Here is a 12,571-nt window from a genome sequence, read left to right as displayed (position 1 = left end):
AGAGTCATGAGCATGCAAAGAAAGACTTAAAAGTACTAATTGGTTACATCTACAAACGTATGCTTACTGTCCTATGTTCTCCATGTTTCTTACTTTACCCTTTGCCTCAAGAATTCACTATGGGATTTCTTATATGTGGGTCTACCAACAGGAAAGTCTAAAAAGGGAAGGGAAGGGAAGGGAGGGAGGGAGGGAGGGAGGGAGGGAGGGAGGGAGGAAGGGAAACTGAAGAGCCCTTGTTCCTACCTAACCCTAAACTGCTGAGTTCTTAATCTCGATTTTAAAATTTCTGTTTAATTCTTTGTATCAGGTCTAGGGATACAGTTCAATGGGTGTAGGCTTGCCGAACATATGTAAGCTCCCCACCCCCCGCAAATGGTCCTCTGATTTCCATGCACACTCCAACACAAAAACAAGTATACATGCACTAAATACATTGTAATAAAAATTAAGCACCAACAATATGCAAATCCAGAGAACAGAAGCAATGGAACCCAGACCTTCAGTCAATTCTTACTGATTTGCTCCTAGTGTATCAAGAAAATGATAGCCTTTCCTTACAGTGACACTGATACCATCACGTAGTCATGCAGGGGTGGGGGATTGTGGGTGGGGAGGGTAGGAGGGTGGAGTTCAGAGCAGAAGCAGCTGACTTAAGGGCCACTTGTCAAGATGTGTGCTAACTTTCAGCCTTGCTGTCTGTCACTGCTCGGACATTCCCGTGAGTTGCCCGTCAGAGTCAGCCTTCTGAGTGCGAGCATGTCAGACAGTACTGCCTACTCACACTCTGGCCTGTTCTTCTCCATCCTTCCAAGCCTTTCCTCACTCTAGTCACAGTGGCTGTAGGAGGTTCATCATCACAGTCCTTCTCTGGGGCTGACGTACACTCCAAAGCATGTCGGTACGGACACTCCACTCAGACCCGCCTTCTCCAAAGTTCATGACTGGGGCTGATGCCATCTGGTTGGTGCTCTAGCTCTGTTTTGTGGGGCCCAGGAGTCAAGCGCAGGTCCTCAACTTGACAGCAAGCCCCGTAACCTGCTGAGCCGTCTACTACCTCCTATATCCTTTCTTGAATTTACATGCATATAATTTTTTTTTTTGGTTCTTTTTTTTGGAGCTGGGGACCGAACCCAGGGCCTTGCGCTTCCTAGGCAAGCGCTCTACCACTGAGCTAAATCCCCAACCCACATATAATTATTTTTAAAATAATGTTTGCACGGCAGTCTTAGTTAGGGTTTTACTGATGTGAACAGAAACCTCAACCGTGGCAACCCTTTTTTAAGATGTATTTACTTACAGTACAGCTGTAGCGCGAGGTACAACCCTGGCTACTTGGTGCTCTCAGGGGATTTTACCTCAGTGATGCCAGGCTCTTCTTAATCACCATTTCTTAGCTCCGGCTACCCATGATCAGTTGTCCCACAAGTCCCTTCTAGTCTGGACTCTACAGCCAGAGCCACATGGCCAAAGCTGCTGAGTTCTGCTGCTTGCTGGGGCTGGAACATGGCCTCCCTGTTATATTACATTGTCATAGTTTTCTGTTTTCCACCTCCTTCACTGACTCAGCTTTGCTGTCCTGAATCTTGCTCTGTAGACTGACCTTGAACTCAAAGACCTGCAGACAAGGGCAAAAAGCAGCCACATTCTTCACCAAAATCCCACAAAAACAGTCTCCACTCCACATGCTCAAGTTCTTCTTCACTGAAACTTCTTGGGCCAGGGCTGCACAATTTCAGCAACAAAGTCTTTTATAGTCCTACTAGGATTGCCCACTAAATCCCATTTAAAGCATTCCACTGCTTTCCAATTCCAAAACCCCCAAATCCACATTCTTCCAAACAAAAGTATGGTCAGGCCTATCACAGCAAAACCCCAGTCCCTGGTACCAACGTCTGTCTTAGTTAGGGCTTAACTGCTGTGAACAGACGCTATGACCAAGCAGCTCTTATAAAGACAACATTTCATTGGGGCTGGCTTACAGGTTCAGAGGTTCAGCCCATTATCATCAAGACAGAAACATGGCAACGTCCAGGCAGGCATGGTGCAGGAGGAGCTGAGAGTTCCACATCATCATCCGAAGGTTGTTAGCAGAATACTGGTTTCTAGGCAGCTAGGATGAGGGTCTTAAAGCCCATGCCCACAGTGACACACCTACTCCAACATGGCCACACCTCCAAATAGCGCCATTCCCTTGGCCAAGCACAGACAAACCATCACACCTACCCTCCATAGAGCTTTACGTTCCGTATATCCATGTTTCCCCAAAAAGAGGACCACGTAATACAGGCATTCTGTGTACACTTCTAAGTCATGGGAGCACTGCCCCGCATCAGACAGGCATTCCGTGTACACTTCTAAGTCATGGGAGCACTGCCCCGCATCAGACAGGCATTCCGTGTACACTTCTAAGTCATGGGAGCACTGCCCCGCATCAGACAGGCATTCCGTGTACACTTCTCAGTCATGGGAGCACTGCCCCGCATCAGACAGGCATTCCGTGTACACTTCTCAGTCATGGGAGCACTGCCCCACTTAAGACAGGCATTCCGTGTACACTTCTAAGTCATGGGAGCACTGCCCCACATCAGACAGGCATTCCGTGTACACTTCTAAGTCATGGGAGCACTGCCCCACATCAGACAGGCATTCCGTGTACACTTCTAAGTCATGGGAGCACTGCCCCGCATCAGACAGGCATTCCGTGTACACTTCTCAGTCATGGGAGCACTGCCCCACTTAAGACAGGCATTCCGTGTACACTTCTAAGTCATGGGAGCACTGCCCCACATCAGACAGGCATTCCGTGTACACTTCTAAGTCATGGGAGCACTGCCCCACATCAGACAGGCATTCCGTGTACACTTCTAAGTCATGGGAGCACTGCCCCGCATCAGACAGGCATTCCGTGTACACTTCTAAGTCATGGGAGCACTGCCCCGCATCAGACAGGCATTCCGTGTACACTTCTAAGTCATGGGAGCACTGCCCCACATCAGACAGGCATTCCGTGTACACTTCTAAGTCATGGGAGCACTGCCCTGCATCAACAGGCATTCCGTGTACACTTCTAAGTCATGAGAGCACTGCCCCATGTAAGACAGGCATTCCGTGTACACTTCTAAGTCATGGGAGCACTGCCCCATGTAAGACAGGCATTCCGTGTACACTTCTAAGTCATGGGAGCACTGCCCCGCATCAGACAGGCATTCCGTGTACACTTCTAAGTCATGGGAGCACTGCCCCATGTAAGACAGGCATTCCGTGTACACTTCTAAGTGGCAGATAGAGAAACACCAGGCAGGAAGGACCCACTGACCTCTCTCCTTTTTGACTTCCCCACACCTTCTTTCCTGGTACTGGAAGAGCACTGTCTGCTCTTCAAGAAAACCTTGGCTCATTCCCTCAGCTCACATCACCCTAACTCCAAACCCAGTGATCAGTCTTCATCAGGGTTTCCACTGCTGTGATAAGACACTAATCAGAGGCAACTTGGGGAAGACAAGGTTTATGTCACCTTACTCTTCTACACAGTCCACCAACAAAGAAGTGCTGGCAGGAATGGACGCTGAGAACCCAGAAGCAGGGACCAGGGAAACTGCTTACTTACTGGCTTCCTCCCTCATGGTTGCCTGATTTCTTCTTTTAATTTTAACTTTTCCCTCTCTTATTGAAAATTGTTTTGTTTTTTTTTGTCCCCCGGGCTGGAGAGATGGCTCAGTGGTTAAGAGCACTGACTGCTCTTCCAGAGGTCCTGAGTTCAATTCCCAGCAACCACATGGTGGCTCACAGCCATCTGTGATGGGGTCCGAGGCCCTCCTCAGGTGTGTGGGGACAGTGACAGTGAAAATGGATCTTTCTCACATAATATACCCTGATTACAGCCCTCCCAGTTCCGGTACACCCCCCTCCCATCTACACCTACCCCCTGTCTGTCTCCCACCAGAGAGGGATAAAAACAGGTTCCTAAGGAATAAAAATAAAATACAACACAGTAAAATATAGTTAAAATAAAACCATAACTATCATACTAGTGTTGGTCAAGACAAGGGAAGGAACAAGAATCAGAGACCCGTTGTTTCTCACACTCCAGAATCTCATAAAAACACATGTGATGGTGGCACATGCCTTGAATTCCAGCATGTGAGAAACAGAGGCAGGAGGCTCTCTGTGAATTCGAAGCCAGCCTAGTCTACAGAGTGAGTTCCAGGACAGCCAAGGACTACACAGAAAAGCCCTGTCGGGAAGGGGTGGAGTGGGATGGGATGCTACCCTGGAAGCCATAGTAAATATCCAGAGACCCTGGTGCAGACCCATGCTGGCCCTGTGCACTCGGCCTCAGACTATGCGTATACGGGTTTTGGTCATGTTGGATTAGGGAGCCTTGTTTTCATGGTGTCCTTTACCCCTCTGCCTCCTAGATTCTTGGCTCTTACAATCTTCCCCTCCTTAGCTGTAGGGGTCCCTGAGCCCTGAGGAAAGGGATTTGATGGAGACATCCCATTTAGAACTAAGTGTTCCAAACATACTCGCTCTGCATAATGTCTGTCTGCGAGTCTCTGTATCTGTTACCATCCGTTTCAAGAGGAATCTTCTCTGATCTTCCCTGATGTCAACTTCCTTCCTTCCTTCTTTCCTTTTTTTTTAAAGATTTATTTATTTAATGTATATGAGTACACTGTAGCTGTCTTCAAACACACCAGAAGAAGGCATCAAATCCCATTACAGATGGTTGTGAGCCACCATGTGGTTGCTGGGAATTGAACTCAGGACCTCTGGAAGAGCAGTCAGTGCTCTTAATTGTTGAGCCATCTCTCCAGCCTCATCCTGCTTTCTTAAAGCCACCCAAGAGTGGCACTGCCCCAAGAAAACTAGGTCTTCCCACATCAATCATTAGTCAAGAAAAGACCTTACAGGGGTTGGGGATTTAGCTCAGTGGTAGAGCGCTTACCTAGGAAGCGCAAGGCCCTGGGTTCGGTCCCCAGCTCCGAAAAAAAGAACCAAAAAAAAAAAAAAAAAAAAAGAAAAAAGAAAAGACCTTACAGCCAGGCATGGTAACCCACAGCGCGGTCTACACAGTGTGTTCCAGAACAGACAAGGCTACATCAAAATGCCCTGTCTAAAAAATGAAAAAAGAAAATGGAGAAAACCCTACAGACTTGCCTACATGCCAATCTCAAGGAGGCATTTTCTCAATTTAGATTCTCTCTTCCCATATCTGTCTAAGTTCATGTCAAGTTGACAAACGCCAACCAGCGCAGAATCCACTACCCTCTTCTGACCTCCGAGGGCACTGGGCATACACAAACATAAACGCAGGCAAAGCATGACAAACAAAGTAAAATAAAGACATTAAAAGAAAGGAGGTTTATAACTAACGTTTTGATTTAGAGCATGGCACTCGTCAGGACACAAATAAGCCCCCTGCACTATACTATGTGTGCCATCACCAAACAAACCACCTAGCGGCACCAAGAACCCCACTTGCTGCTTCAGGGTCTCTCCCTCCTTCCACTATGCCTTGGCAGCGTGGATGACTTCAGTCCTCGCTATTCTGCTTGCATCCAGTTATGTCAACTACCAACTCAAGCTCGCCAGTATTTCCCAGTGTCAGCAGAGCACACACAAAACCGCAGACCTTGATGGCCACTGACAACCCCAGCACACAGTTTCCTCTAACAGGCAGCCAGCCCTCACCAGTGTGTAAGCTCCTAGCCCTCTGCTTAACAAAGGACAATTACCCATGCGAATGTAGCACTTTAGTGTAAAAATATAATTACAAAGGCCATCTGCGCTTTCCTCTACTTCCTAAGCATAGAGTCAGATACATCTCCATTCCTCGTGCAGTAAAACAAAATAAAATAAAGTGACTGCACGGAAGGGAAGTACTCTGAAGAAGCCTTCCTACCTACATGCCTTCCCTGTGTCTTTTTCTCTTTCAGTCCGCTGGAAGTCTGGAAGCCAATTATAGATTATAGCCTAAGGCTATTTACTAGTCTACTAAATAGTAGCATTTAAAAATAAATGACAGAGCTGGAGAGATGGCTCAACGGTTAAGAGCACTAACTGCTCTTCTAGAGGTCCTGAGTTCAAATCCCAGCAACAACGTGGTGGCTCACAACCATCTGTAATGGGATCCAATGACCTGTTCTGAAGACAGCGACACTGTACTCACATATGTAAATATAAGTGGCTACATCATTTTTAAAAGTATATTCAATTAAACATAAGAGCCATCTTTCTCCCTCCCTTCTCTGACAAATGTCTCACTAGTAGCCCAGACTGGCTTTGAGGGCAGAATCCTTCTGCCTCAGTCTCCAGGAGCATCAGAGTAATTGTAATGTTGATAATTCACTGATTCTCTATTGTATTATTTGAAACACAAACTATGCATAGCAGCGAACAATCAGGGCTGGGGACTTAGCTCAGTGTAGAGCACTTGCCTAGCAAGCGCAAGACCTTGGGTTTGGTCCTCAGCTCTGGAAAAAAAAAAAAAAAGACAAAATAGTAGCCAAAAAAAAAAAAAAATGTATATATTGTCTTTTCCTCTATAAACTTGCATTTGAATTCTATAGCCTCTAAAAGGATTTATTGTGCCATTGATCCCAGAACTCAGGAGGCAAAAGCAGGGGTCTCCATGAATTCAAGGCCAAGATGGTCGACAAAGCAAGTTCCAGGACATACATACCAAATGAAAGCTTGATCGTCTCACACACACACACACACACACACACACACACACACACACACACGGAGGGGAAAGAAATTCCTCTATAACACTTCCATACCTTCTTTTGTTTTTCAGATCCCTGACTAATCTGGTCTTAACTTTGTGGCAATCCTTCTGTCTCAGCTTCCAGTTACTGTGAAGCATTTTTTTTTTTTTACATTTAGTTACTTATTTGTGTGATGTAAACACATGCACAGGACAACTTGTAGAAGTCAGTTCTCTCTTTCTCCCAAGTAGGTCCTGGGGAATCAAACTCAGGTTGTCTTGGTAGCAAAGACTTTTCCCTTCGGGACCATTGTCCTGGCCCCAGTGATAAAAGATGTATTCATTTTGAGATAAGGTTTCACTATGGAACTGCTCTGGCTGACCTTAAACTCACCATGTAGATCAGGCTGGCCTCCCACTCACAGAGCTCTACCTGACTCTGCCTCTAAAGGACAGGGATTAAAGACAGGCACCACCATGCCAGGAACCACTTTCCATAGTATGTTTACAAACTTTTTTTTAATGACTTTTGATATGCCTAAGTTGAAATCATTTCAAAACAGTTTGATATAATCAAAACAAGTTTTACTATAAGCCTAATGGTAACCACAAAGCAATACTCTTCAATAGAGATCAAAATAAGGAATCAAAACACATTACTAGAATAAAATACTTCACCAAAAAGGAAGAGAGTAAGAGAGTGAGAAACAAACAAACAGAAACAGAACAACAAAACAGGTCACCTAAGTGTACTACCTTAAATGTGGAAGTGTCCTACTGAGGTGACTGACTGGACAAAAAGCCAAGGCCCAGCCGCATGCTGCTCGGAGACCCTCACAAAGGACAAAGGATGATATTCCAAGCAAGCACCCCCCAAAACAGGAGTAGCCATATTTATATTGAGTAAAATATATTTTAATTCAAAAATTAGGAAAGAGAAATAAGGAAGACACTGTCTTAAGACCAAGGAGTCAAAGGGATGAAGTGTTAATTCAGCAAGAAGAAAACAATTATAAGTATATACAATTATAAGTAATACAGTGTCAAAGCAGGAAGAGACAGATGCCAGTGCAATGACAGTGAGGGACCACAACACCCTACTGCCAGAGATGTGCACATCATCGGATAGAAATCCCAGAGAAGCATCAGTTAAGCTGCACCCTAGATCAAACAGACCTAACAGACACCAACAGAATATTTCCCCCAGACTTGTAAATTGCATGTTCTTCTCATTACCATGTACATTTTCTAAGACATGTCATGTAGTCCTGAAAATACAGCTCAACAAAATGTAAAACCTGAAATCACACATAGAATCTTTTCCAACCTCGATGCAACAAAACTAAAAATCTGTAAGATAATAAAACTTTGGAAACTATACAAGTACATGGAAAAACTTAAAACTTATTCTCTTTCTTTTATTTTATTTTTTGAGGTGTTCTTACTACTTACTTAGTCCAGGCTGGCCTTGAACTTCTCTATCCTCCTGCCTCAGCCTCTTAAATATAGGGATTACACACAGGTGTGCACCACATCGGCCTAGTTGTTCTGAAATAACAGATTATAGAAACCAAGAGGAAATACTTTAAGTTCTTTGAAAAAATGAAAATGAAAATATATCACATCAAAAACCTGGAACGATCTCAAACACACAAATTATGTTACATTTTAAGGAGCCAGAAACACAGAAGAAACCAGACCCTAGGTTAGGAGAAAGAAATAACAAAGATCACAAGAAAAGTAAATGCATGAGAGACTAAAAGCTACAAAAGTCAATTTAAAAAAAGAGCTGGTTTTTCTTTTTAAAAAATTTGATACATGCTTAGCTAGAGTAAGAAAAGATGACTCAAATAAAAGTAGAGTCAGAAGCGGAGACACCTGGGTGTGGTGGCCTTGACCCTGGCACTCAGGAGGCAGAAGCAGGAAGATCAATACCAGCCTGGTCTACACAGCAAGTTGTAGGCTGCCCTGTCTCATAAAAAAGGAAAACAAACCCCTTCTGGGCACTGTGCTTCATGCCTGTAACTCCCAACACATGGAAGGAGGTCCAGGCTAGCCTGGTCTACAGAGTGCGACTTGAAAGAAGTCAAGAAGCAGACAAGTGGGCAGGGTGGCTCAATGGGTAAGGGTGCTTACCCAAAGTCTGACAGTCCGCGGTCTCGTCCAGGACCCACACGGTAGGAGGGGAGAAGCACTGTGTGGTAAGAGTGAGGCCAGCCCAGGTAGAAAGGAGTGACTACCCACATCACAGACACAGGAGGGGCCTTAGTAACTGTTATGAACAACTGTACCATGCAACCAAAACAACTGGTCAGAAACCCAGGCCCTGAGCACACGCGCCTGCGAGGAGGGGAAAGACTCATGACAAGCGTAAGGCTGGGTCAGTGTCCCCATCAGCACTGCATCGCTCTTCTGTCTCCCCATTAAAGGATCAGATATTTTTCCTGCTAAAACAATGAACTAAAACATTTGCAGAACACATCAATTTTGGTTAAATTAGTAGAAAAAAATATAAAAGAATTATTGGAAACTTACTCTATGTGGCCAATATTATTCTGACACGCAAAAAAATAAGAATACAACCAAAAAACAAAAGAAAAAACCTGTAGACAAGTATATTTGACAAACAAACATGCAAAAATCCTCAACAAAATACTAGTCCACTGAGCAAGGTCATTACTACTGTGTCTGTCGGCCGAGTGTGAAGCCGGACTTCCATCCCCACAACCACACAACATCCACAGTCAACTCCTAAAAGTGCTGTTACAGCTGAGAGAAGAGGACTGTCAGGAGTGGAAGGCTAATCCTGGCCACACAGAGCTCCAAGACAAGCTGGACTGCAGAGTAAGGTACAAAGGACAGCACGCCCATCAGCAAGTAGAGTGGAGCCAGCCGCCTGCTCACCCCAACGGATAAGAGAGTTTTATGAAACTCAGTAACGCTTTGTGATAAAGCTCTCAAGAAGTTACAGAAGAAACAGAATCATATGAGATCATATTACACACAGAAGGAACATAATCATGTGAGACCATATCCAAAAGCCCAAGAGCTAGCATTCTACTCATGAGGAAGAACTTTCTAAAATCTCAAGAAAAAAATGTTCATTTTTACTACTTTTTACTCAATAAAAGTAGTACGAGTCTTATACAGATCAATCAGAGAAGAGAAAGACACACTATTGGTACTAGAAAGGTAGGTGACAGCTATCACACACGGAAAACCTAATGGTAATCAACAAAGTCAAGCTAACAGTTAAACCCACAGTGCTGCTGGAACTGTCTGACAGATATCAGGAGATCCATCACACAGCAGTCACCAACACAAACTCACAAAACCAAACCCCACGATACTGATACATACACTTAACCAGAAAAGTGAAAGGGCTCTACAATAGAAACTAAAAAAACACTGATCACATGAAGCCAGGTAATACAGCTCGGAGATAAAACACAGGTGCAGACTATGTGATACCTTTGGTTCAATTCCCAACACCTAAAGTTTTTAAATTAGGAACAGGGAATGGTGGTGGTAGACAGACAGACAGACACACGCACGCACACGCACACACATCTTTCTTTCAAGACATGAATCCCAAGCTCATGTCTACCTGAGACTTGGGTGACCTTGAACTTGTGGGCCACCAGCCCCCACCTCCCCGGGGGCTAAAGACTGAATCTCATGTGGGCTTCCTGTAAGCAAGGCGATCCAACAAACTACATCCCAGTCCTGCAACAAACACCACAGCATGCAAACCACATGTCCAGTCAGTGTGTGAAAGGCAGCCTGACTTCGGTGCCCCATGCGCTCACTATTCGGTGGTATTTTATAGTATGCTGTGCCAGGAAACGTTCCTGAACCCCAAGAGACCAAGAAGCCCATTCCCATGCAATCCCATTAGCGTCTCTCTATTCAAGCTCTAGCCTGGGCTCCCCGCCAACCCTGACACAGCAGGAAGGTGGAGCCCTGAGCCTAGTTTCAGGCAAGCGTTTATAGAGGCAAGAAGGGGGTATCTAGCCTGGGACACATCTGATTGAGGGGCTAGTACGACCTGTAACACAATTGGCTGGTGCTGGGAGCCAAACCATAAACTTCACTTCTGCTTTCCTTCTGATTGGTGGTGGTTAGCAAGTGAAGTGTCAGGGGCAGGCCTGTAACCTGGGGGTGCAGATTTGTTGAAGGAGGAGGGGTAACCTGGAGACTGGTGCTAGGTACCAGCCTGTTAGTTAACTTGAGTTCAGCCTTAGGTCAGGCTCTCTAAGATGGAGTCTAAACCCAAAGATTTGGTCCCTCAGCACACATCAGTGTTAATGAGTGAACTGTGATAGGGAACTTCATGTTCATCCTAATCCCTAATTCCTTCTTCTTGCTGGGCGTTAACTCAGCTACAGAACTGAACAAGTATCAGAAGCATTGTCATTTAACACTGTTGGCATTCTGTCTAAGCTCCACGCCCACAGCTACCTGGGAACAGCCAGCTGTGCCTGACTCACTATAAAAGGGGCTGCTTGTCCCCTCCTCACTCTCTCTTGCTCTTTTGTTTTTTAGCTTCTCTGCTCTCTTCCCCTCTTCCCTGTCCCTTCTCTCCCCACCCCTCCTTCCCCCATGTGCCCGTGGCCCGCCTCCTTTCCTCTCTTCCTCTACTCTTCTCTCATTAAACCTCTCCACGTGGAATCATGTTGACTTGGTGTACTTTGTCTGGCCATGAGCCGAGATTTAAATCCTAACAAACGCTTGTTAATGCATGGAATCTGTTTACGAAAACAGAAGTTGAGTATCACCAGGGATTTATGTATTTACTGGCAGTGCCTTGGGATCGCTCTCTGCCGTCTGAAATAGTGTTGCATGCTACAACGCTGGGCTTAAGAAGCTGAAATACACCATAACAAACATTTCTACAAAGAAATACATGATTTCCCAACAAAAGGTACACTGGAAGCAAGAAAAGAGGATATAACTGGTAAAACGTAATGCCAAGAGAAATATAACAGATCACGTCATTACTTCAGTGTTTGTGTGCATGTCTAATAAATACTATGAAATTCGTGATTACTTAGAAAATGTAATAGAAGAAGTCCGTCCTCCTGCAGCAACAACTGCAGGTCAAGTGGGCTGAGAGAGTAGACATCCTGATGTTCTACAATGGAAGCCGTAACATTACACTCAAAGACCAAGAAGAGAGTGAGGACAAGACAAGGTTGCCTAGACAGGGAGAGATGCTAGGAAAAGAAACAACACCCAAGAGATTCTCCAGCAGACACAGACGTGAACAGGAGGACTGGAGCCGAGCACAGGTATTGCTAGCCACATGGTGAGACATAATGCCAGGGTTAATGGGAGTAAACTAGATGGCTGGCTGAGACAGCCTTGAGTTCAAGGCTGGCTAGGCTATATAGAAAGACTCTGCAGACAAAACAGAAGAAGAGCGTTCTCTGTATAAATCTTATTAGTGAACACACACAAACGCACAGGAGCGTGCACACGCTGTCAGTCTGCCTGAGATAATTAGTGAACACACACAAACGCACAGGAGCGTGCACACGCTGTCAGTCTGCCTGAGATAATTAGTGAACACACACAAACGCACAGGAGTGTGCACACGCTGTCAGTCTGCCTGAGATAATTAGTGAACACACACAAACGCACAGGAGCGTGCACACGCTGTCAGTCTGCCTGAGATAATTAGTGAACACACACAAACGCACAGGAGCGTGCACACGCTGTCAGTCTGCCTGAGATAATTAGTGAACACACACAAACGCACAGGAGCGTGCACACGCTGTCAGTCTGCCTGAGATAATGAAACTGCACAGTTTCGAATGCTCCTTATCTTTCTTTCTTTCTTTTTTTCTTTTTTAT

The 12,571-nt window shown here is 45.2% G+C and overlaps 1 protein-coding gene across 9 annotated transcripts in view; it reads right to left on the bottom strand.

Moving 5' to 3' along the window:
• Lin54 (lin-54 DREAM MuvB core complex component) overlaps nucleotides 1-12,571 on the bottom strand; it is a 57,824-nt gene that overhangs the window by 19,557 nt on the left and 25,696 nt on the right. Inside the window, 1 exon segment of one of the 9 annotated variants that reach the window (NM_001428576.1) lies at nucleotides 8,168-8,263. The gene's annotated coding sequence lies outside the window, so the exon portion shown is untranslated. 9 annotated transcript variants of the gene reach the window in all.

This window comes from Rattus norvegicus, chromosome 14 (assembly GCF_021556685.1).
Source record: "Rattus norvegicus strain SHRSP/BbbUtx chromosome 14, alternate assembly SHRSP_T2T, whole genome shotgun sequence".
Lineage (NCBI taxonomy): Eukaryota > Metazoa > Chordata > Mammalia > Rodentia > Muridae > Rattus > Rattus norvegicus.
Note: the sequence above shows the minus strand (reverse complement) of the source record. Positions and strands in the feature narration are given on the sequence as shown.